We start from the raw sequence: 25992 nt of genomic DNA, 5'->3' as shown, positions 1-25992 counted from the left end.
ATGTTGACCAGCAAACAGAATCTGACAGCCTCTTCAATGACCATTGCAGAGAGTGATGTTCATGTTGGGTAAGATTTTTAATTGTTAATACCATGTTTTGTACTTTTTGACTTCTTGATTTATAAACGACAGGATTAATCGTACCGATAGCAAAGGCTCTAATAGGATAAATATGAGGTAACCGTTGAAATGCTGGTGTGTTGAAATTAAAAAAAAAACCTTAAGATATGTTTATGGCCATTTTAGACTCAACATTCCCATCAATTCATATTAAAGAAAATTTTACAGTTTGTTAATCTAGAAAATTCTACTACAGTTTCTGTAAGAAGAAGAGGGAGATTAAAAAATAATTAAATGATGATGTTTCAATATCGCAAGCTTAGTGTTATACTGATTTAAAAAAAAATTAAACCAGGTTTGAATACCAAGTGCAAGGGTATGAAAAAAGCACATATGCCTCGTCCTTTAAGGAGAAACCTTGTTTGTTGGCAATCCATCGATCACCTTTACATTGTGAATTCTAATTTCAAATATATACAGTACCTGTACTAGTAGCTGTTAAATTGTATCATATATGAACTTATTTGCTATAATTTAATGTGTCAGTGGTTTATTTCATTTTTGATCCCCACAATAAAACTTACGAAAGAATGCGGTAATCGTATTTTACCTTACCTTAACGTAATCTACTAGCACCTTGAATAGTTAGAACTTTAAAGCTCCCTGAACAAAATTTCAGATTACTTAAGTTTATTTGTCAACAGTTCTTTGGCGTGGGTATGTCTGTTTGAAAGAACATCATATTTTTGATTTTTTTTCAATGCATGTATCCAAATTTAAGTTCTCCAAAAGTTGTTGTTCTCGTGTGGGTTAAATTTTATATTGCTATACAGAATTATTCAAAAACCGCGGAAATTTCTCCTGCGCGTAAGGCCAAAAGACTTAAAGCTTAAGAAACGTCAAGAACTAGTCTTAATAGCGTATAAAATGGTAAGACCAATCACTGAAATATACTTTAAATGAATTCGCGAGGAATTGATATTATTTTATTATTAAATATAGTAATGTCATCTTTCCAAAACTTGGCATACAAAAGACTTACATTTAATGTCTCATTTAAAAGTAAAACAAGTAGGGGTCATCTCTCCAAATTTTAAGATATAGCATGAAATAAGCTAATTTTAGGCCAAAATGGGAGTTATTTTTTTCTTAACTTCTATGAAATATAAGCTAAATATGCCAAAATACATCGATAGAAATATCAAAATATTGCTCAAATATGTTTTTGAGAATGTAAATATATCGTAATGGACAAACTATCTAGAAGTTCGGTCTGTACATGTAAAATGTAATTTTTTTAAAAACAATTTTATTCAATAAAGTTTATTTGGCTTTGTAAAATATAGATATACTGCTAAAATTAATATGTGATGCAGAATTTTCACACTAGAGGTGACCCAAAATTGCTACCCAAAACCTAAGGAGCGAACCGCTTTGATTAACATGGTGTTTCAAACAAATTACAATGAAAGACTAGCATAAATTTTGTTTTAGTGAAAAATCAAACAATGTTCCACGTTTCTATCTAGTTCTTTGGTGATAGTATTACACTGTATCGATTGCGTTTTTCAGCCTGTAGAAGTATGGTGTGATAAAAGGACTGTTTGTTCCATCAACCGAATCCCTAGTTAAGCTCCTTGAAGATTTTTTTTGGAAAATTATTTAAACCTATGACTGCACTGATCTGGGCTTATTCATGTGATGTAAAAAAAAAAAATGCATGCAACACCTAACATAAACATTGAATTTCACTTTCAAACCTTCTAGTTGGTTGCGCATTATAGACAGAGTTTAATTTAAAGGAATTTAATGCAGAGACTGCTTTAATAAGTGTATCCATATGCCTATTCAATTACTTAATCTTTACCAACAAATATTCCTCACCCAGAGAATGTTTCTTGATCTATATTTAGGTCGACGTCAGTCTCATTCTAAAAATCTTTAGGAAACTATAGCTATAGACTCCTTCTATTCAGTGATAATGAGCACTAATCCAGTTGAAAAAATTGCAAAAAAATGTAATAAATGTACAAACCCTAGACCAAAGGCAAAAACCGCACTTGTAATATAAATGTATAAACATGAGTTCAGGAGTATCAATGTAATTCTGAATAGAACCTGTCACTTCGCTTTGCCAAAAGTATTTGCATCCCTCAGACAGAGTGAAGAAACGTAAAGGAAAAAGTAAGAAAAAAAAGTTTTACCTAACACTGGTTAAATCTCTTGTTTTTATAACAGATGCCATTGCGTAAACTTATGACAAAACGACGTCATTTGAAAATTACGAATTATCTATTAAAATTTATTTCGTTTGAGAGATATATTTTATTCTGCCAGTGTATGTGTTTGATGCAAAAGAAAACTTTATACATGGAATATATAATCTAGATTTAATAAGAAACTGCTAGTTTAGATTTTGCGTATTTCTTAATTCCAAATACTAGGTAAAATTTATCTTATTTTCGAGACAGTAGCCCTCATGTAAAACAATATTTTTTTATTATTTCAAATCATATTTACAGCAATTCAACCAAAAATACCTCAGCTGATGTTGGAAGAAATAAGTTTTCTTACTTTAAAAAATTCGCATTCAAGTGTTTCATTATAGTTTCTTAATAAATGAAATAAAACAGAAAAAGGTTATTATTTCAAATCAAATTTAGAGCAATTCAATCAAAAATACCTGAGCTGATGTTCGAAGAAATAAGTTTTCTTACTTTAAAAAATTCGTGTTCAAGTGTTTCATTATAGTTTCTTAATAAATGAAATAAAACAGAAAAAGGTAATTTTTGCACATTTGTGGACCCACTACAATATTTTTATCACACTGTCTTTAAATGAGATTTGTTTTTATAGCATGGAAAACAGAAATAAGTCGTCCAGTAAGATTCGGATTTTCTGTTTAATGGTGTTGGCTCTAGTCGCCATTATAGCTGTTTCTGTGGCCCTGGCAGTTGTAGTAATCAAAAACGAAGAAACTGACGATGATTCTGCTACCTTACCCTCTACCACAGCTGACCCTAATCTCGTATCCTCCAAACGAGGTACTTAACATTCAAAATGTCAATTGTTTCTCTGTATCTGTTTTGTCATCATTGGGGTTTCCACTTTTTTGGTTTTCCTTTTATTTCTTTTGTAGAAATATGCATCTCCCAGGAATGTATACTCGCTGGTGAGTTTAGTTTATAACATAATCTAAATATCATATTTCAATTGTAAATGCTTCTTACCAGACAAAGCTTATGTTATGTTAGTTTTGATAATATTAATTAGATTTTTTAAATAGATGTTGATACATGTATATGTATCTAACAGCAAGACAATTATGAGCTATTACCACATGGCAATCTCTCCTTCTTATCAATAATTGACAATGCCTGTATATTAACATTAAAAAGCTCAAAATTGAATAACACTTTTGTTTCACATTTCAGCGTCAAATTTGATTAATTCCATAGATCCCAAAGCAGACCCATGTAACGATTTCTACCAATTTGCTTGCGGGAAGTGGCGAAAAAAGCATGTGATTCCAGAATATGCTTCTATTACAGGTGTCACCCACAAGTTAAACGACGAATTGGATATCATCTTAAAACGTGAGATAACTTGATATGATTTAATCTCAATTGCCAAATATACTATGTCCTTTATTCAAATAAAATAAATATTATATTTTTCATGCTTGTGTTAAATGTCGATTTTTATTATCGTTAGATAAAAAAGGCACAGCCTTATTCTTTCCTGTACTTACTTTTTTAATTTCATTCGAACTCCTTAGTAATTCATTATATTTCTGATATGTAGCTTCTCTTATCCTTTTTTTCAAAATATTCAAATTGACAGATGTACTGGAGAGAAAGATAGAAGACAGTGACATTGAACCCGTAAGGAACGCCAAGAGGTATTACCAGTCTTGTTTGGACGTAGGTATGAAAAAACCCAATATTACCCTGACCCGCAATTAGAGTTAGGCTAAAAGCTGGATGGTCAACAAATCGAAAATAGAATACTGAAGTCTGTCCCAAAATATTTTTATTATTTATAAATACCTCTTGATTTAAACAATATTCATTCAATAGTATAAAAAAATTCCAAGATTTCCTTTTTGAAACGCACCCTCTAGCTTGTCAGATTTCACGCGGCTAAAAATAGAAAGTCGTAGATTTTGCATTGCAACAGCCATTATTAAGCCCGGATGATAACGTTAAAAAAGTGCGAGGTATTCCGAGTGACAAGGGAGAAAAGATGTCAATATTCCCTTTATGAATCTCCGTAGGAAATCTATTTTCGTTCCTATGAATTTTTACGATGGAAAAATCGTAATGTGTGAAAGAAGTTATCTTGGGAATTTTCCTTTCATCGATATTTCAATTGCATTTCTTTTACAGGTATGTGTATTTTTATTAAAATTCGTCCAAATGTGCAGCAAAAATATCTTGGGACAGACTATAGTGTACCGTAAAAGTTTTAAAATGATTTATTTTAGCCACAAACTATTATTAAATAAAAAATTCGAATATTTGAATCATAAAATTTTAATAATTCCAATATCTTAGTCAGTGCTCTTCTTCTTTGATAGACACAGTACCGATCAGACCCTACCTTACACCACAGCAGACCCAAACTAAACCCCGGGTTTACTTTCAGGGTTAACTCGGGGTTTACTTCGAGTCCGCTTTTGAAAATGTGTCCACTCGGGGTTTACTTAGGGTCCACTCGAGGTTTACTTTGGGTTTACTTGGGGGTTTGCCTTTGGGGTCCACTGTACACATTAAAGTGAGAAGCAGATCCGTCTATACTACATGTATCTTACTGCCTGTAATTCCTGTCCCTCGTTTATTATAAATACACATGTATCGTTTGCTCTATGTGTCCACTCTGGGTTTACTATGGGTTTTACTCTGTGTCCACTCTAGTAAACCCGGAGTAAACCCAGGTTAATTCTAAAAATTATTGCGCAGTATATGTTGGGCGGTGTTAGTTTTGAATGTCCACTCGTAAATCTGTTTTAAATTGCTCGTATTTATAGAGATAACGCATGCCGAAGATTTGCTCCAAACTAGGAACAAGAAGTTTCTACGTTTAGGGTAAATTATTTTTGTGACTAGGGTAAAGTTACTTGTATAACATTTAAATATTTACATAATTTGACTTTGTAACTGCTTTTAAACAATTTATAAAATTGAAAATGACTTTTTTCGATATTCATCACTGCTACATGTACTGTCGTTTTAAAAGATGTCACACCGATTGAAGATATTGTTTAAGGTGTCGGATGTATAATTGAGACTGAGGCCTCGGGATTTTCCATTATGATCTCGGTAGATTACGGAGATTGGGATATTGCAATAAATTTTTAAAGTATCAAAATATTTTTATTTAACATAATAAAAAGTAAGAAATAAACAATTCAAGAATGTATAAAGTAAAGCAAGACAGTCACTGGCTGTTGTATGGCGTTATTCTTTTTCCCAAGCCGCATTTGTATTTGCGATAACGTGAAGAAAAAAACCCTATCTTAAAGAGTAAACTTTGCGGTGCGTGTGTTACACACGCACCGCAAAGTTTACTCTTTAAGATAGGGTTTTGAATACGTTACGTATTCAAACGTAATATAGGTCGTCTTAATCATAAAAATTTTATTTCGTAGATTTTGTTGCTGTGCATAATTTGAATTTTGGATATCCGAGCGATTGCATGACCCTTTTATTAGCTTATTTTCTATATCTAGTTTTATCAATGTGCATTAAAATATTTAACATACAAAATATTACATCTTTATTTCTCATCTACATTCATTATTTTAACATATAAAGTGTTATTCGAACGTTTGTTAAATTTCTTTGCATGCAAGAAACACATCACATTGTGCTTTAGCATCGTGATTTCATATATATATATATATATATATATATAAATATATATATATATATATATACATATATATATATATATATATATATATATATATATATATATATATATATATATATATATATATATAAAACTGCAGACCCTAAAAAGTACTTCTTCACCACGTGCACACGCTCGCTTAACGGCAGTTCCACCGAAACGCTTAACAATTTTCACGAAACGCTGCACGCTTTGCCCAACGCTAAACGGTTTGCAAAACGCTTAGGCTTTTGAAATTTAATTATTCACAGAATTTATAGGGGTGCATGCCCTGATGTAGATTTTAATTTTACTTGGTGGTGTAAATACCTTGTTAATTTTGTATATACACCAACAGAGATTAAAATTCAAATTTTACAGTATGGCGGGGGATGCTATGCAATCAAATAATAATTTTTTTTTAATCATAAATAACCGCGTAGAAGAAAAATTAAAATCTAATAGAAGATACACATAACGAAATAGAAGGAACTTTCCTCAAGGTATCACTGTTTTATGATTTCTTTTTTTTTTTTATATTCAAAACATTCTAATGGAAAAAACAAAATAAATGATTTAGATTTCAGACCCAACATCTGTGTAAGGGCGTATACATGTATTTCCTAGCTTAATTGCTTCGACAAAATAATTGTAATCATTGTGGTTAAACATCTTGTCATTTTCCGTTAAGAGGGTTTATAAGAGTAAAAATATCACATGTAAAATCATCATTTTTTCTTCTCTCGCATTTCATAGATTCATGAACAGTATAGTTTTCACTCTATTTTTTTTCTGTTTCTGAATTTCCTATCATTAAAAATTGTACTATACAGCTTTTAAAATCAATTAATCAAATCAAATGCATGCGTTTTTACAACATTACAGTGTCAACTATAAAAGTTGATTCGGATTGCCTATGAAAATAATAATTTGTTAACAGTATAAAACATGTTGACGAATTTCGTATTTAAATATTAATTGTACTGATACGGACACGTTATAGACATTCTTAATAGGCAGCCTCCATTTCAAAATTGAATTATTCTTTTGTTTGTTGAAAAAGAATACAAGTTTGATTAAAAGATTAGTACAGAGTTTATTATTGATTTATATGAGTTAAATGTTCCTAATGAATTCTCATTATCCTGATAAATCATTTCACACAGTTCTCGCACGCTTTCATTTTAAGGCTTTACGCGCCTGATTTGACCCGCAATTCACGACTTCGCTGTAATGGTGAAAAATACTTTTTTATGCAGACATTTTGCTGAATAAATTTTTTTTAAATTTAAACTCTCAAATTACAAGTTCTCAATCGTAAAGAATAGACTAAAATCAAATTACAGGGTATCGGGAATATGCGTTTAAGTACATGCATATGATTGCGAGGAATGGGGGTTAAAATTGCGTGACGTCGAGATGGTCATTGTAGAACACATATTTGGTTCATAACTTTATTGTTATTGAAATATGTTGGCAATTTTTAATTATTAAATATAAATCATGTATATATATGTCCTCATCAGGCGTGAAATAGCAATACGTGTAATTAAATCTTGTATTTTTCAGTGTTGTGGTGTTTTACGCAACGGGTTATCGATTTGCTACAAGAGTGCGTTTCTTATCTTACAAAAATAGCCCCATAAGATAGACCCTGAAAAGTATATAAGAAGACATTTATACTCTTTATATGATCGAAATTCCTTAAAGCGTTACCCGAATCACGTTTAAAGTTTTAAAAATCTTTACCCTAGTCACGAACTTGCTTTACCCTAAAACACTGTGCCGATAAATATGCCAGTGCCAAAGTGGCATTTTTGCACCCGTCTAAGCTGCATATATCGAAAAATTCAAATATGCCACATGATAGATCATTTCTTAAAGAGTTTACAACCACCTTTTCTATCATCGTAACTCACATGTTGGGTGAGATATTTACCTTTCAAAAATAAATTCCTTCAGGGAAATAATATCTTCCATAAGAAAAACAATATTCCTAGAGGAAATTTGAAATTTCCTATCGGAATACAAGAACTTCCTACAGGAATTTCAATTCCGATAGAATTTAATAAAATCCGATTGGAAATATTAGTTTCCTATATGAAAACTGCCTGTCTGAATCAAATTCCCACAGAAAATACCATTCTCTTACAGGAAATATAATTCTTTTAGGATTTTTAGAAAATCTTATAGGATTGTCAATATATAGGAGAATCATTTCTCCTGTGGGAATGATCATTTTCCTATGGGATATCAATTTTTTAAGGTAAATATCTCACCTGTCAGGTGAAACACACTAAAAACAGAAGTGGTTATATACTATCTAGACAATGGTCTATCATATTGTATTTATGAATTTTTCAAAAACTGCCTCTTATGCCGGTTAAAAAAACCCACATTGGCACTGGAATAATCATCCGGCACAGTGTTCTAATCATAGTGGAAATTTTTCCTTTCGCTATTTTAAGAAAAGATTCTGCAAAACTTTTACAATTGTTACGTTTATTCATTACAAATAGTGTAAATTAGTGTATTTATTTCTTTATACTACTCCGACAATAGCGTAAATTTAGTGTAAGATAATCGAAGCGTGATTCCTTATCGCCATCTTGGACTGAGGTAAAGTGTGTTACCATAGTCTGTTTCTATATAGTGAAAACCCCAAAGGTTTTCTTTCTGTTAGGTTGGATCTGACCAATACTGTAGATACAATGTTCACTCGAAATTGGAAACAAACATCCACGTTTTTATACATTTTTAATGAATTTATTAAAGATTTTTATTGTTTCGTGTGCATGTATCATTACAGAAAAAGTTAATTTTTGTACACATTGTGTATTCAGACCAAAAGGGAATTTTGCTCAAATCACTGAGACTTTAACGTGATTCTTTAACAAATAATAATTAAACTGGTGAATAATATGATGTTATCTAAGGGTGTTTACCTGTACATGTATTTTAGACTTATTGTTAAGGAATTGTTGTTCTGGAAAACACGTTAAGTGATATTGTAAACCAGTGTAACCTGGATAGAAATATACATTTTAATCACATTCCTTCAATTTACCATGATTAATGTTAATGGATACACGGACAATATTTTAATGTATTTCTGCAAACCTCCCGAACCGGTCAGTCATAGAAATTATGATGTATGCATATACATATACATTACATTTCTTGCAGATGCTATAGAAAAAGACAACCTTACTTCAATCAAACAGTTGATTGAAGATTTAGGAGGATGGCCAGTATTGAACAAGGATTGGAAAGAAGAGAATTTTAATCTTACCGATCTACTGATCAAAATAACACTTTACACGGCCAATCCACTTATCTTCATGTTCGTATATAGGGATTTCAAGAATCCAACAAACCATATGCTCTATGTGAGTAAGAGAAAAAGTCTAGTCATTTATTTAAAAGTTTTTTCCTTTTCATTTTTTTCATCATTTATATTAATCATTAAGCAGTCCACTCAACAGTTTACAAAAGTTGTCTCCCTGGGCAGGGTCAATTTAAACGTAAAGAAAAGAAAATTCATCATACTAAAGCAACCAAAGATTTGGACATCCTGTATTGAAATCTTTAACTTTTATGTATTTCTTCTATATAAGTACATTGTATGTAGGTTGCCCCGGCCTGGGGAAAATGAATTTTAAATGCCAAATAACAACTTATCAAACCCCTAAACTACAAAGGTAACTATAAAGAATCCATGAGTTTTCGACAAAGTGTGAATCATACTTTTTTTTTTTACATTTTACCCATGATTCTCCATTCTCCTTAAGCAGAGTATTCAGCTTAATTATAATTGTCATTGTATGCCTGTTCATTTCAATTTTCAATTTTTCTGCACAATTAGATTGACCAGCCTGCGCTTGGGTTACCAGACAGAAAGTACTTTCTGAGAGGCAGAGATCATCGGCAACTAGTGGCATATGAACAATACGCACGAGAAATGGCAATCATTTTTGGAGCTGACGAAACGACGGCTTCTAATGATACCAAAGATATTGTGGATTTTGAAATTAAAATAGCACAAGTACGAAAAAATAAACCATGCTTCAGATCTACGTGAAATGAGATTTGTTGACGTTTGTGAAGATAATTTGCGTTAAAATTAAATAGTGAGAATACGATAAAATTAACAAGATATATTATCAGCCTGATTTTTAAGAAGTACGATATTTTTTATCTTAGGTTTAAATCGTTATCCATAATATCCACTAATGTTCTTCTTCATTTAACAAAACACAGGTAATGTATTCTTATCGCAGTAATATATTTTTCGTTTCAGTATGTTTGATCCCATTACCGAGCATTTTCTCCGAGAAAAAATTTATACGTTACTTAAACTACTTTTTATTAACTCTTTACCAATGCAATTATCAAGTTATGTGATCGTGTTAGTAGTCAATGTCTGTCAAAATATCCGTGAAAACCATGCAACAGTTATAAATCTTTAATGCTGCCTTACGCCTATGGTTTTTTGTGACTATATGTATTTTTTAAGATTCGTCAGAATACTCCGATAGATACTTATTAAATAAAGGTGTATAAAAAAAGAAGACAACGGTCCTCTGGATATTGATAGGACACTATAGATTATTGATTCTAACGTTTTCCTCTGCTTAATCTACGTATCTTTATAGTTACAATACTACGCACTGTTTGATGAAAATTTAGGAAGAGCTTTAAAAATATGATTTGCATTTGATATGAAAGATATGGAATTTTAAAAACGTTTTATGGCACTTGAGGATTCTGATCATGCATACAATAATATTGAACATTAGTTCTAAATTCGTAGGCAACCAGTGTAGAAGGACGCGACCAAGATAAGTTGTACAACAAAATGACGATAGGAGATCTCCAGACCAGATACCCCAATGTAAGTAAAACACAATAGCTCTTTTTCTCACATTTGTAATCGAGGACAGAATAAACACGTCGTTTGGTTGACATCGTTGTTGCATCGTGTTATATATAACAATGAAAAAGCATTAAAACATACCTGTATGCTTTACATGCGAAATAATGTGACAAGCGATTATTACGAATACTCATGCAGATGCATAATACTCTTTTTATTCTGTATTATTATCTTTTATCTTCTACAGTTTCAGTGGCTGGAGTTTATTCAAGCAATTTTTGGGCGTGATGACGTCAATATTAGTGTGGATATTACAACACCTATTGTCAACAGAGATCCAGATTATATAGAAAATATTTTCAATAGACTCAACTCATATAGTAAAAGGTTTTTATACTCATTTACTTAAAATTGTGTGATTTATGTTCCTTCGTTTTGAGAAAACAACTAAGCAGACTAATCTTGCTAATTGCTGGGGCACATTAAACGAAACCCTTAATTATTGACGAAAACCCAGATATACAAAATAGGGGTTGTATCATAGTCTGAAAAAAACCATTTTAAATTCACAGAACTATCCAAAACTACGTTATTTGGCGGACTCTCAATGACTTTAGGATCGCATTGACTACCGAAGCGAGAGACGCTTACGTCAACTTCAATAAGGTACTGTGTAACGCTTCGATTAATGTTCAAGATTCTAAGTAAAAAAATAATAAAAAAGATTTATTGTTTCATTGTTGAAGTAAGACATATATCTGTAAAATATTTAAAAGACAAGAAATTGTATACAAACTTTTGAAACCCGACAAATAGTTATTCCTTAAAGTAACCATACTTTTATATTCTCTCTCTCTCTCTCTCTCTCTCTCTCTCTCTCTCGTCATTTTTTCACATTGTTTAAATTCATATATAGGTGTTGTCAGGGTCTACGATACAACCTCTTCGCTGGAAGACATGTGTTTCTGAGACTAGTAAAGCTATGGGGCTAGCGGTTGTGAAACCCTTTCTAGACGAGACCTTTGACGTTCAGTCCAAATACTTGGTATATTTGATCCAACATTGTTGTTGCATACGCATTCTTAGAAAATGTAAAAAATAAATCATAAGAATCTATCTTACATGTGCATAATTAAAAAGAGAAATATAAGTAAAAATCGAATAAAGTCAATAATAGTTATAAAAACATGAAAATAAAATGGTTATTTGTTCTTTTTTCCAACAAAAAAAAAATAATAAAAACGATCAGCTTGGAGAAATATGTTTCGATATTCCATTCCCCGAAGGCAAGGCTTTATTCTTGTAAATCTTATCAAATTAACATCAAGTATAAACCTGGGTACACAACCTTTAACGTTTTTGTAAGGTATCTTTTTGCTGCGCTCAATGTCTGTCAGTTTTAAACTACTTAATAATGCTTGTCTTAATAGGTAGATGAAATGATAGAAAACTTGCGGTTAGCAATGAAAGAATTGATTAGGAGCAGCGAATGGATGGACAATGGAACCATTTTGAAGGCAGTAGAAAAGGTATACGATAAGCTTCCTAGAAAATGAACATGGTTTTTTAGCCTGTAAAATACAGATGATATGTCCAAGAGTGAAATGACTGTAATTGTTTAATATAAGTTAATCAAAATTTGAATTAGATATTCAAATTTTGTAGATGATTAAGGTGTTTGAACTTGCATGATGCATTCAATGTGTAAATGAGATGCAAAATTGAACATTTTAGGCTGACCAAATGGTGGAAAAAATCGGATATTCAGCAGAAATTAAAAATGAGACGTTTCTGAACGAAAGATATAGACATGTGAGCATTTGATAAACATCATATTTGTGTATAATTATATTTGTCTGTAAATACAACTTTTAATAAATTACCCTTCGAACCTTACGAAATGAAACAACATTTTGGTTCTTCAAATCATATCAATAAAGCATTATCATACAAAAAAAAAGAATCATATCAATGAAAGGGTTTAAAAAAAATTAAATGGTGTTAATTATTAAATATACATTTTGTTGAAAAAGATATTTGAATATTTAAAAAAGCTATATATGCAAGGATGATTCCTTTTTTAAAGATTTTTTTATTTACACATGATAATGTTCATAATTATTGAAAAATATTATATTCCATGATAATAAAATAATAAAAACAAGCATTGTATTTTTTTATTTCACAGTATAAAGTCAACGAAACAAAGTTTTTTGAAAACTTCCTTTTGTTGACGAAACAAAGCATCAGGGAGACCTTCAAAGAACTTTTAAAACCGGTGGATAAAAACAAGTAGGTGACGTCTTTTTTCCATAACAAAATACAAGTACAAAAATCGACATGTTCAATTTATAAAGTGAAGTCATTTGTTTATGCTCTAACTACAGTATAGTCATAATTATCAGGTCACTAGATTGTGTCCCGCACAGGCGTGGGAATAAACACTTTATAAATTAATATAATACAATGCTTTCTGTACGTGGCCTTTTTTATGCAGGCGGCTGGAAAAAACTTTTCTTTTTCATTTCAAATTAGGGAGTGGGTATATAGTGCGACGTATCTCTTTTCTATATGTTTTTTAAAGATATAATCTTACTTTTACTATTACAACTGCCAATAATAAATTTTAGATAAAAGACTCCCGCCCCCCCTCCCCCATTCAACGTCCCCGTTTTATTCCCACATCATTAATTCATACAAACGTATAGTTAACGTTGTTAACACCATCTGTTTGTGGGTCGCAATTCAGTGTATAAGGTTAACCTCCAATCTGAAGTGATATAAAAATGTATGTAATTAAAAACCCATTGATTTGCATATCTTAAACGAAAGTTGTCATATCCAAGGTAACTGCCCGATAAATAACCAGCCCTACACTTCCCGCCATGAAAAAAATTAGTTAAACCATGTTCCTGGTTACTTCGTTCTGGAAAGCTCTATCCATCAAAATTAAAATTGTGCATTCAAGAACGAAATGGATCATTTATCTATTCAGCATTTGTCATATCTGAATGTCTATAAATACGCTATTTAAGTTCGCAGTAAATATATTTACTCTTTACGTAGTCATTCAATATTATATCATTGCAATCATATTTATTCTTTGATGCAAACTCCCACTGATTGGATCCGCCAGGCGTGTTCACCACCTTATACTTATTTTTGATATTTCGAGCTGGTTTAAAAATGAAAGTAGGTTTTTTTATTTTTTTTCCAATAATTACGTATCTGGTAAAATTATATAGCTTACGGACATCAAATCACACGTGTTGAAATTCTAAAGGTGTAAGCAGTTACTCTGTTGCAGGCATTTTGTAGTTTATTGGCAAAATGTCTAAATTTATAAGTATAGAAATTCGGTTAATGGGCAGATGCAAGTCAATACACATTTAGCTAGAAATTGTTCAAATATCAAAAAGGCATTGTATTGTAAATTTATTATCTAGAACTTGTGTATTTTGTGACAATGTTTACAGGTGGGATTTACCCCCAACAACCACCAACGCCTTCTACGATAATTCTGCGAACCATATCTGTAAGACTCAATGCAGCTCTTGTGTATAGTATATGACATCACATTGTGCTTAACAATACACCTAACAAATTAAACAAATTGTACCTCCTTTCTCAAAATTATTCAGTGGTGAACTTTCCTTTACTTTCTTTAACATGCCAATGAATGCAACTTTTTTTCCTAGTGATTCCAGCTGGAATTATACAACCACCATTCTTCAAAAAGGGATATCCGCAGTAAGTATCCAACATTCTTTATTTCACTAATATGTTTACGGTGTGACCGTTGGGGCGAGCGCAGAAGGAGCAACACATCTGTTTAAATGCAACCCGTGGACTTAACCAAACCATGCAAAAAACTTTGGCTTTGTCTCGAAAACTGTTATCACCGCAAGGAACCGGAAGATATCAAACTTTTATTGCAATGGTCCCTTCCTAGGCTCATACACTTAAACAAAAAACTACCACTGAGCATTAATAAAATGTTAAACAGACTTATTAAAATATTTTGATAAACACAAAGCCGGTTTTTTTTTAATTTTTTTATCTCTTCTTTACCTTTTAATAATGATCATTAAAATCAATAAATTGTGTGTCTGTGTTATTTCTCATTATGTTCCTTGTTGTTACCGGTGTTTTAATTATTTTCCTCTGTGACATCAATTTTGTTTTTAATCTTTTTAATTTTTGTACGCTATATAAGCGTTGTAGACATATGTGCCCTCCCCCTCTTTTTAGTGTGTGATATCCAATATCATTATTGAAAGGTTTGACCACATATGCAACTATAACAAATACATGAAGATATTTTAACAGTTTAATTTTTTTCTTTTATTTATTCATTACAAAATGACGTGGCTACACGTAGATCTAATAACGATTATACTTTTCTTTTTAAATAATTATTTGTCACCTATACCTAACGTATACAATGATTGGATCAATTTGACAATAAATTTAGCATGGAACTTGCATGTGTATTTACTGAGCAAAAAAAAAATCATCAAAACAAAACTAATCAGCCAAAGAGTCACCGTTAATAGCGAGCGCAGTATCAGTATTAACGGTGACTCCCCACTGAGTATTTCCTACACGTTACATTCAGTACAGATGCTTGATCCACCTCTAAATGTATCGCGGGATTATAAAATGCGAGATCACTGTGACGTCATACTTAACATTTTGCGCTCGACAGTTTTTCGTAGACTGTCGGACAAATTCGGGGAAGGAAATGACGTCATAAGTACAGTTTTTTACGTAAGCATGTGTGTTGTTTACTTTAATGGTTTTAAACGGATTTTTTATTGTTAAATGAAAATGATGTATGCGATGTAGAGGTAAGAATTTTCCGTAGAAACACTTTCTGTTCCACCATGTTGCTATGCACCGCAAAGGATCACTGGGATAGTAGAACGTTTTCACGTGGCCTCATAAAATTTTCTTTGAACAATGTGCAGATTTCAACTCGAATTTCCTCCGTTCGTACACGTTGTCTATGGAGCTCGCTACGCGAGCGGCGCTTCGCGCCGCTTCGCTGCGCTCGCTATAATAATTACCATCTACTGCTTCAAGGTTTATTCTTCTAAATAAAAAAAACCATCGTTTCGTCGTTTGTATTTATATTTTTAATATTTTGAGTTGTTTCGTTTAATATATTATTATATCAATGCTTATTAAAAAGGATGATCAACTTTCTGTTCAGGTACCTAAATTATGGTGGAATTGGATATTTAATTGGTCATGAAATCACTCACGGTTTTGATAAAATGGGTACGCATATTTATTTCAAGTAGAATAAATAATGATAATCAATACAGTAGTTATGAAGCGGTGTTTCATAATTATGATATTTACCCATTTTATTTGTACAAAACAACTGTAAAATGATCGAGAAAGACGCCGGGATTCCAAAAGTAATTTATCCTTAAAGTGGAAAATAGTTGAAAATCATATGTTTACACAAGGTTCACATAAATGTAGCTGTAAATAGAAAACAAAGTGAATGGAAATAGAGCAGATGCTAAACCTGATTGTAAAACAGTTAAGTAGCTTATTTGAAAATGATATCATTTCTGCACAGTGTTTTACAGTAGTGAGGTATATACATGTACATTGTTGCTAATCAGAATTTTGTCAAATGTTACATATTGCAAATCATATTGGTTCTTCGAAATATAGTAAATAATCATGATAGAGGTTTTTATTTCTTTCTGTGTGTACCCTACATGCTTAAAATAATACACAAAAAAAATAAAGTACATAAATTCCATCCAATTAAATTGCACCAAAACTCATTTTGTTTTATTTTAAATCTTTCTGTAGCAGTTACATGTAATTATTACATTTTAGGACGCCAGTATGATAGATCGGGAAATCTGAGGAAATGGTGGTCTAATGGGGCCACCTTTAACTTCATCGAGAAGATAGAATGTATGATTAATCAGTACAACAGTTATACGGTTGGGGAAGCGGGCCAAAAGGTAAAATTATAAGATCTGATTTGTATTTTACTTTGCTGCACATTATTACAGTATTACTTTAATGTCTTAAAAACTGCTGTGCTAGTATAAACAATCTTTGAACAGCCTTTCAATTCTATCTACATATTACATGTAGAAAATTGATGTGTTTTACTACACTTTAATGTCCCTCAATGTATGTGTAACAGTGATAATACTTGGGGCTTTATAGAAACATTTAATCGGACACATTTGTACATATTTTAAGTGCACTATTTTAAAAAGGATGTGTGTGCATCTTTTTTCTCTGAAACAAATTTTTTTTAAATACATGCGTTGAAGTATTCATGATTGAAACTTTCACTTTCATTATTTATTTTATAGATTTTAGAATATGTCAGATAGTGTAGATTACAGATTAAAATATTTTCAAATGACAATTTACCTTGACTGCCCAATATTTTAACATAAAGTCAGGAACTGCTGTGCTTAGAGAGTCCTTAAAACCTCATTTCATCAACATTAAAGGGACCTAGACACAATCTGAGCTCAAAATTTTTCAAATTTTATTTTTCCATTTTAATTTAAAGGGGCATGGTCACGATTTTGGTCAAAAATTATTTTTTCGGTTTTAATGTTTACAATGCTTCAGTAAGGCATTTTTAATAGGCAACCAAAATTTGAGTGTCATTTGATGAGTCATAAGCGAGTTACAGAGCTTACAATTCTTCGCTATGTAAACAAAGCGTTTGTTTACATTTTGAATGTTGAAGTGAAAATTTCCGTTTTAGACCTGAAATGAATGTGTTAATCGTTAGGAACTGTTTATTTTTGTTTAAAATGTATAATAAGATACACAAACCAGCTTTAAAAAGATTTTTACTGGTAAATTGAACCTATGTAAAAAAAAAAAACAGGGCACGAGCCTTGTTTACATGACGAAGAATTGTAAGCCCTTACTATATGTTGCTTAAAACTCAACGACTGGCACCCAAATTTCATTTCATCATTAGAAATGCATTCCTAAGGCATTGCAAATAATAAAAACAGAAAAATAAAATTTGAGCCAAATCGTGACCATGCCCCTTTAATGTCTAGAATGGTTACCATAAACAACGGCGTGGAGGGCCAAATAAAAAAAACAAATGTTATTCGAATTAGGATTTGTTCGGACAAATTAGCTAATATATTTTTGGACGAATTAGGATTTGTTCGGATGAAATAGCTATTTGTTCGGACAAATAAGTTATTTGTTCGGACAAATAAGTTATTTGTTCGGACTAATAACGACTTGTTCTGACGAATTACGATTTGCTCGGAGGAATTACGATTTGTTCGGACGAATTAGCTATTTGTTCGAACATATTAGCTATTTTTTGGACGAACAAGTTATGTTTGTATATAAAAACAGAATAGTTGATGAGTAATTTGCAAGACTATCTGATCTGGCAATAATGTATATGATAAAGGGGGAGAGAGTTTGTGATCAAGCCACCCCGGGCCTTTCCTTGGATGTCGTTTTTCCTTCAAATGATTGCACTTATATGTTATACATGTACTAGTCACTGATATTTCTACAATGGCGGGGGATATTTCAACAGGGGCGGCAGAGGCGGTACCCGCCCTTATAATTTTGCCAAAGAATAAATTTAATCAAAGTGCTGAAGTACTAACGGGAGTTGATTTTATCGATTATCATTTATATTAAAATCAACTTATCTTGCATGGCAATTAGTTTCTAGTCTGTATTTGAATTACGCTTTTTTTATTATATGAATTTTCAGACTTTTCCGAAAAGAATTTCAAGAAACCCCGTACGAATCATGTTGTGTAATATTTAAAGATAGATTTCAAACTTTGTATTAGTAATCGAAACAATTCTAAGAATTGTATGGATCCAGGCACTATTGATATCGAACTCTAGTCTCGTTCAACCAGACGCTCGGCTGTCTCCGTTAATCTCCGACAAGCAAGAGAGCCTCTCTGCTTGTCGGAGATTTACGGAGACAGCCGAGCGTCTGGTTGAACGAGACTTTATAAAACTCTAGCGTAGGAACACATAAGACTACAAAAATATCTAAATTGTTCGTATTATATAAAATCTGACTATTCTCAAAGTGTTTATAGATAAGTTTCCTTGAAAAACAATTCTTCGGCATACATTACATCGAATTTTTGTATTATTTTCAAGAACTAAGTCTTTTCAGCGGTGATGTTTTGTGCTTAGGTCAAAACACTGTTTCACTTTCGGTTTGCCAGAGTAACTGCATAGGAGAGGTGGATTAAAATCAACTCCCAAAAATTAAGACTGAATTGAAATCTTATAACGGCGATCTGTATTCATTGAAGCGGCGATGATAACGGCGATTTTGTTCAATGGAGCGGCGAAGTGTTAACTTAATTAATTGTTTAAACGGTCAAAAGTGGGGTAAATATTTGTGTTTCATCATTGAATTAATTACATAGGTTCGACATTGAAAAAAAACCGTTCTTCAGCTTTGGTGATCAATTACAAGTCAGATACAACTAATCTCATATATTTTACATGTATGAGCTATGGCAATACATTTATATATATATATATATATATATATATATATATATATATATATATATATATATATATATATATATATAAGCACACGATTTACGGCAATCCATTCAAGGATTTTGAACGTCTTTGAAGTTCAACAGAGATTGATAAGTTGAATCAAATTTACGTGGACATAATTTGTGCTTATACTGTTATACATGCACTTGCGCGGATCCAAAAATGCTTCTGGGGAGGGGGGTCTAAGGGATATCTATGTTTGCCGAGGGGGAGGTCTTGGGCCTATTTCAGGTAAATCTAAGAAAATTGATTTTTTAAGGGGTACGGTTGATGCACATAAACTTCTTTAATATAAATGTGAGTTGTATTATCTTGACTAGATACACATATTATATCGTCAAAGGTAAGAAATAATGATAAAGTATAACATTGTCTGGTTTCTTATAAAGTGCCATCAAAAAAGCGACCATATGATTTATCAAATTCAAGATAAACTTGACACACTGTAGAATGATTTTAAACTTGAATTTGTTTCAACGCGCCCACCCCCCCCCCCCCCCCGCCCCCACTTATCGATCAAATTTGCTGCCACAATATGAAACATTTTTATATGCCCCTGCACTTATACACAATCTGGCATATTTTGCTGCCAGAATATTAGCTGTAGTCTCAAAATTTTGCATGTCGATAATGGCTGGAGTAATACTATTTATTATGGCATAGCGCGATTTTTTGTTAGTTACTATAAGAAAAACCTGCGCTGCCTAGAATGGGCATCTTCAGGGGATGTATCTCAAGATCTCAAAGGTAGTGGGTGGGGGGATGGGGGATGGGGAAAAAATAAAATTATCTATAACCCCTCCACCTCCTAATCGGGAAATATTCCTGGATCTGCGCATAATCTCGTAAACTGATTTAGACTTTTCACATCTGCGTAACCATGATTATGAAAATTAATCTCTCTCTCTCTCTCTCTCTCTCTCTCTCTCTCTCTCTCTCTCTCTCTCTGTTATAATAATTAACTTTTTCAGACCAAATATTTTATTCGTTCGAAAAAATAAGAGAAAAAATAGATAATTCGTCCAAAAAAATGAGTAATTTGTCCGAGCAAATAACTTATTTGTCCGAACAAATCCTAATTCGTCCCAACAAATCCTAATTCGTCCGAACAAATCCTAATTTGTCCGAACAAATTACTAATTCGTCCGAACAATTCTTAATTCGTCCGAACAAATTGTAATTCGTCCGAACAAATTGTAATTTGTCCAAACAAATAACTTTTTTGTCCGAACAAATGGCTAATTCGTCCAAACAAATAATTTATTTGTCCGAACAAATCCTAATTCGTCCGAACAAATCATAATTCGTCCGAGCAAATAGGTAATTCGTCCGAACAAATAAGATTTATTAATTTTCTCATCTGGCCCATCCACGCCGCCGTAATGTATTTTGACTGCTTTGTTAAATTTTGAAAGTCAAATATCCAGTTACAAGCAAGAAACAGAGTTTGAAATTCTTTGTTTTGTGAACAAAAATCGATTCTTTTTATCATTTACAAGTTTTTGTACTGTAATAGTGTAAGTTACGGTTAAATGTTGTTTTTGTTTTAGAAAATATCTGCAAAGAACATATGAATCAGACTATCTTTTTTGTAACGAGTAGTTTTGTCACATACATGGTAACTTTTTTTACTATTCAGTATTTGTAAACAAGTATAAGACTCGATCTTTGTTTACCTAAATATAAATTTTTACCATTGAATCTCATTTCTAAAAACTTTATGTAGTATACATGTACCTCTGCAACCTTTGCGAGGCATATTTATATCTTATGACTGATATTTCCGAATACAGCTGAATGGTGATTTAACGCTGGATGAAAATATCGCTGATAATGGTGGGCTAAAAGAAAGCTGGATGGTAAAACATTTATTGAACGGTTTTTTTTTTCAAATTCAACATTTTGAAACATTTCCTCCTATGAGGAGTATTTCTGAATGCTGTGTGTCTTATTGTTAAATGATATGATGTTATAGAAAAATATTCTCATTATTACATTTTACATGTAGTTATTAGATTAAAAAAGATACATGTATTTTACATATTCTGTTGTAATATTTTTTTCAGGCATATGAAAAATGGCTCCAGACTTCTAGAAACGGGGAACCTGAGCCATTCTTACCTGGTCTTGACTACACCCCCAAACAGCTCTTCTTCCTTAACGCAGCACACGTGTGTATAATTGCTGAGGATATATACATGTATACAGTGAAATGAAATTTGTTAAGATATATACAAATTGTACAGTAACTGTTTGCAGTTTTAAAAATAGTTTATTTATTTGATTTATTGATTTTCATTTTGCTTATATTTCAAACCTACATTCATTAAGATAAATCATTGCAAAGTCTTACAATAAATGGAAATTCTATTTCCCAATAAAATTTTGCTTTTGACAGCTCTTTAAAATAATGTCAAAAACATTGGGTATCCGGATTACTTTTCCTATGATTTAAAACTGATAGCAAAAACGGACAGTTTTCTACATAATTTCTTTAAAGCTGTAGAGTACGGGAAAAAACATAACAAAATAATTATGAGGTCATAATGGATCAAGCAGCATATAGACACTTTAAAATTATTCATTAGATATTGGCCCTATTAAATAATATTTGGTTAACTAGTTAAAGGACTATATATGGTTTGAGCCTAAAATGGCCCCCTAAAATAAACATTGTCATTTTACTGTAATTCTTTGTTTTATTTGTACAAATATACATTTGAAGTTTTTTCATAATTTTCATTTTGATTTTAGTGCCCACAATTTAAAAATATGACATCATAAAGATTACCTTTTCCCGCCATTTTCTCATTTTTAGCATTAAATGGCTTGTTTTGAGGCAGTTTTTCTTTAAGGAAACATTGAGCGACAACTTGAACAAACAAAATATTTTCACCAAAGATGTATCTTTCCAATACTTATAAGTGACAAAAAAACCGTTCTTGTTCAAAGAGTCGCTCTATATTTCCCATTCGAAAAAAGATAAGAAAAATGTCAATTTTTGGTTGATTTTGATTGAATTATAAAAATAGCGTCACTTCTGACGTCATATACTGCCAGTGAGTGCATATAAATCAAATAAATAGGTGAAAACATATTTCATGTCAACTCTTTTATAAAATAACACAACAAATTAATGTACCTGAATCATTTTAAAAATAGCGAATTTCGGGGCCAAATTTGACTAAAATCATATATAGTTTTTTTGTTAACTTTGTTATGTATAACCTTCTCTAAGTATATATCATACATTTATTTCTTGCATATCTTTCACAACTTTATGCTATGCTATGGTATGCAATTTTAATGATATGCTATAAGATTTTAAAGCAATACTAAAAGATATATGCTATGCTATGAGAAATTGAAATGAATGGAATAGTATGCAATGAGAGTTTAATAAAACTGCATCAACATACAAAAGAGTTCAAAACATTTCATAGTAAAATAATAAATATCTGAAATTTACCTCTAATCTACATAAATTTTTCAGAATACAATCATTGAAGCCGAGATGAAATTCTGATGTATGCTATAATATGTATATAATATATGTGTATATATAAATATATATATATATATATATATATATATATATATATATATATATATATATATATATATATATATATAACATGATATATATACAGTCAGTTCAAGCGTATCTTTTGCAACATACACCATCGCATAGTAAAGCATAGCAGTGAAATCTCATAGCATACAGTGGTAGCAACGTTATTGTTGACAAACAACGCGCACGATGCTGATACACGAACGATCTCGCACGATACACGAACAATCAAGCACGATACACGGACGATCACTAACTTACTGAATTTTCACGATACTCGAACGATAACGATTAAACACGCAAACGAACGACCCTACACCATTTAACTCGCAAAATCAAAATAATTTTTTAAGATAAGAAGCAAGAAAACGTATTGCTTCAAATGTATTATTATATGCTTGTGTTTTTAGTTTTTTTAGTTTGAAAAGCAGCATGAACAGAAGCCATACACTGTTTTATTTTTACGAGTAAACGATGTGATAAAATCCATATAGTTACTAATTAAATTGTTTTGTGTCAACAACAAATAGAACTTCTATTATAAGTTAAAGAAAATTAAGAACACAAGAAATGATAATAATGCATAAACTACACGAAATTATTTACATACATGTAAGAGTTCATGTTTTTATAATCCAGTGCCCTTACATATGATTTAATTATGCGAGATACAGTTAAATATGTTACCTTGTTCCAAAGAATTTCAATTTCACATATTTTCATAATATACAGGTACCCGATTTATTGAATTTTTATTTTTTGTAAACTTAAATTCTATAAGTGTCTAAATAAATTTTATTTCTAATGAATGTTTATACAGTGTAACAGAGAGGAATGTGTATCATATTTTCATTTAAAAGAAAACTTACGGAATAATTGTTAAGTTTGAACGATTAACGGGTAAGCTTCATCGCTTTCATTCGCGGGTCTCGCATGCTAATATGATGAAAATTATGTGTGAAGATAGTACGACTGCTTGATATACACTGAATAATTACTTACCCTGGCATTCCCTAAAAAAGTTCCAAAACAGAAAAACCGCACGATCACGCACAATAAAAAAACGCAAACCAGGTTTTTCTGATACACGCACGATCCCACGCGTTACACGAACGATCACCCACGGTACACCATTTAACACGATTGGCTTGTCAACAATAACGTTGTTACCACTGTAACATTCGAATCTCATATCATAACATTGAAATCTTATAGCATAGCATACAATCTCATAGATCCTTATTCGTCATATCATACGAATAGCATACCATACGAGTACCATAGCATAGCATACATGTACAGCGTGGTTTTAGCTCCGTTAAAAATGCTTTAATTAAAAAGAATAAATTTCAAATTGCAGATTAGTGGTAAACTTTGGCTTCTTATCATTTTTACTTTAAATTGTTTGGAACTCTATTGTGTATGGAGGCGTTTTGTTCAAATCTCATAGCATAGCATAGCATAGCATAACATACCATATCATTAAGCTCCCATTTCAATATCTCATGGCATAGCACACAAATCTCATGGCATTGCATCGAAATTTCATAGCATATCATTTGAATCGCATATCATAGCATAGCATAAATTTGTGAAAGATATTACTGGAATGACTGTATGCTATATTATGCTATGTCACATGAGAATTTAATGATATGCTATGATATTCCAATGCTGTGGTAAGATTTCGATGCTATGGTACATGTATGAGATTTAAATGCTATGATATTGTGCATGTTGTAAAAGATATTCTTGAATTGTCTCTAAAGCTTTTAAACCGATTTTAAATAAACTAATACACTACTGAATTTACATATTTGATATTTTTGTGTGGTTTTTTTTGTGGAGTTGGGGTAGGAAAAGGGGGTCAACTAATCCCTGCTTACCACTGAACCTGTCATTACCGTATTATTTACTTTATCCTTTTTATTCACATTTCCAACAGATCTGGTGCGGTTTAGTATGACCAGATCAGGCAGCAAACTTAATCCTCACAGACAAACACGCAGATTTCAAATCACGGTAAAACTTTCAAGTGATTCAATTTATAGCAACTTTTAGCAATAATTGTCAAGCTCTATTGTGAATATTGTTTTTTTTTTGTTTACGTACCAAAGTTTTTAGCTGTGTTTCTAGTTAACGACTTGTTATCACAGTTACTGTAATAAAAACTATCCAATAAGATAATTGTAGGTTTGAAATATTTTTCCAGGGTTATCGGGCCTCTACAGAACAACAAAGAGTTCAGCAATGCGTTTAATTGTCCACTGGGAAGTTATATGAATCCAAAAGACAAATGCGTTGTTTGGTAGATTAGTACACGTTAAATTCCAGTCTGTATACATTTCATATCTACTTGAATATAATTTCCCTTATATAAATCAATCAGTTTATCATTTACTGTAAATTCCGTGTAAACATATTTCTACTTCTATCTTAACAAGGACTGTGTTCATACATATACAACTGTATCATAAGCCTGTGTAAAGAGGAGTATACGTTCTGTAGAAATATTATGGTTTACGGTGCCACCGTTGTGGCGAGCGCAGCAAGAAGCAAGATTTTTACATACCACACACACACACACACACACAGATATATATATATATCAGAGTTGGAGTCAATTACTTTGAAAAGTAATTAATTACTTTCAAATACATTGACAATTTTATCAATTACTTGCAATTACAATTACATTGATTTTTTAAAATGTAATTAATTACTCTCAATTACTTTGATAAATGTAATTAATTAAATTTCTAATACTTTAGTTTTATTTCTTTAAATCTTGAGAACTTATACATATATTAACAGCATTAAGATATACAGAGCTTTATGTACGGTTATGTTTTTAAAGGTTGTATAGTTCAGTTCAGATCAGATTTCTTGAAAATTTCTAGAAAAAAATTCTTTTACATTAAATTCATTAAGTACCATTGAGTTCATTTTTGGTTCTGAAAAATATTTTCTCTATAGTGAATTAATTTTTAATCACATATTAAAACTATGT

General features: G+C 31.5%; 1 pseudogene; it reads left to right on the top strand.

The window, feature by feature from the left end:
• Positions 1-25310, top strand: LOC128190300 (neprilysin-1-like; annotated as a pseudogene).
• Positions 25311-25992: the final 682 nt, after the last annotated feature.

This window comes from Crassostrea angulata, chromosome 6 (assembly GCF_025612915.1).
Source record: "Crassostrea angulata isolate pt1a10 chromosome 6, ASM2561291v2, whole genome shotgun sequence".
NCBI lineage: Eukaryota > Metazoa > Mollusca > Bivalvia > Ostreida > Ostreidae > Magallana > Magallana angulata.
Note: the sequence above shows the minus strand (reverse complement) of the source record. Positions and strands in the feature narration are given on the sequence as shown.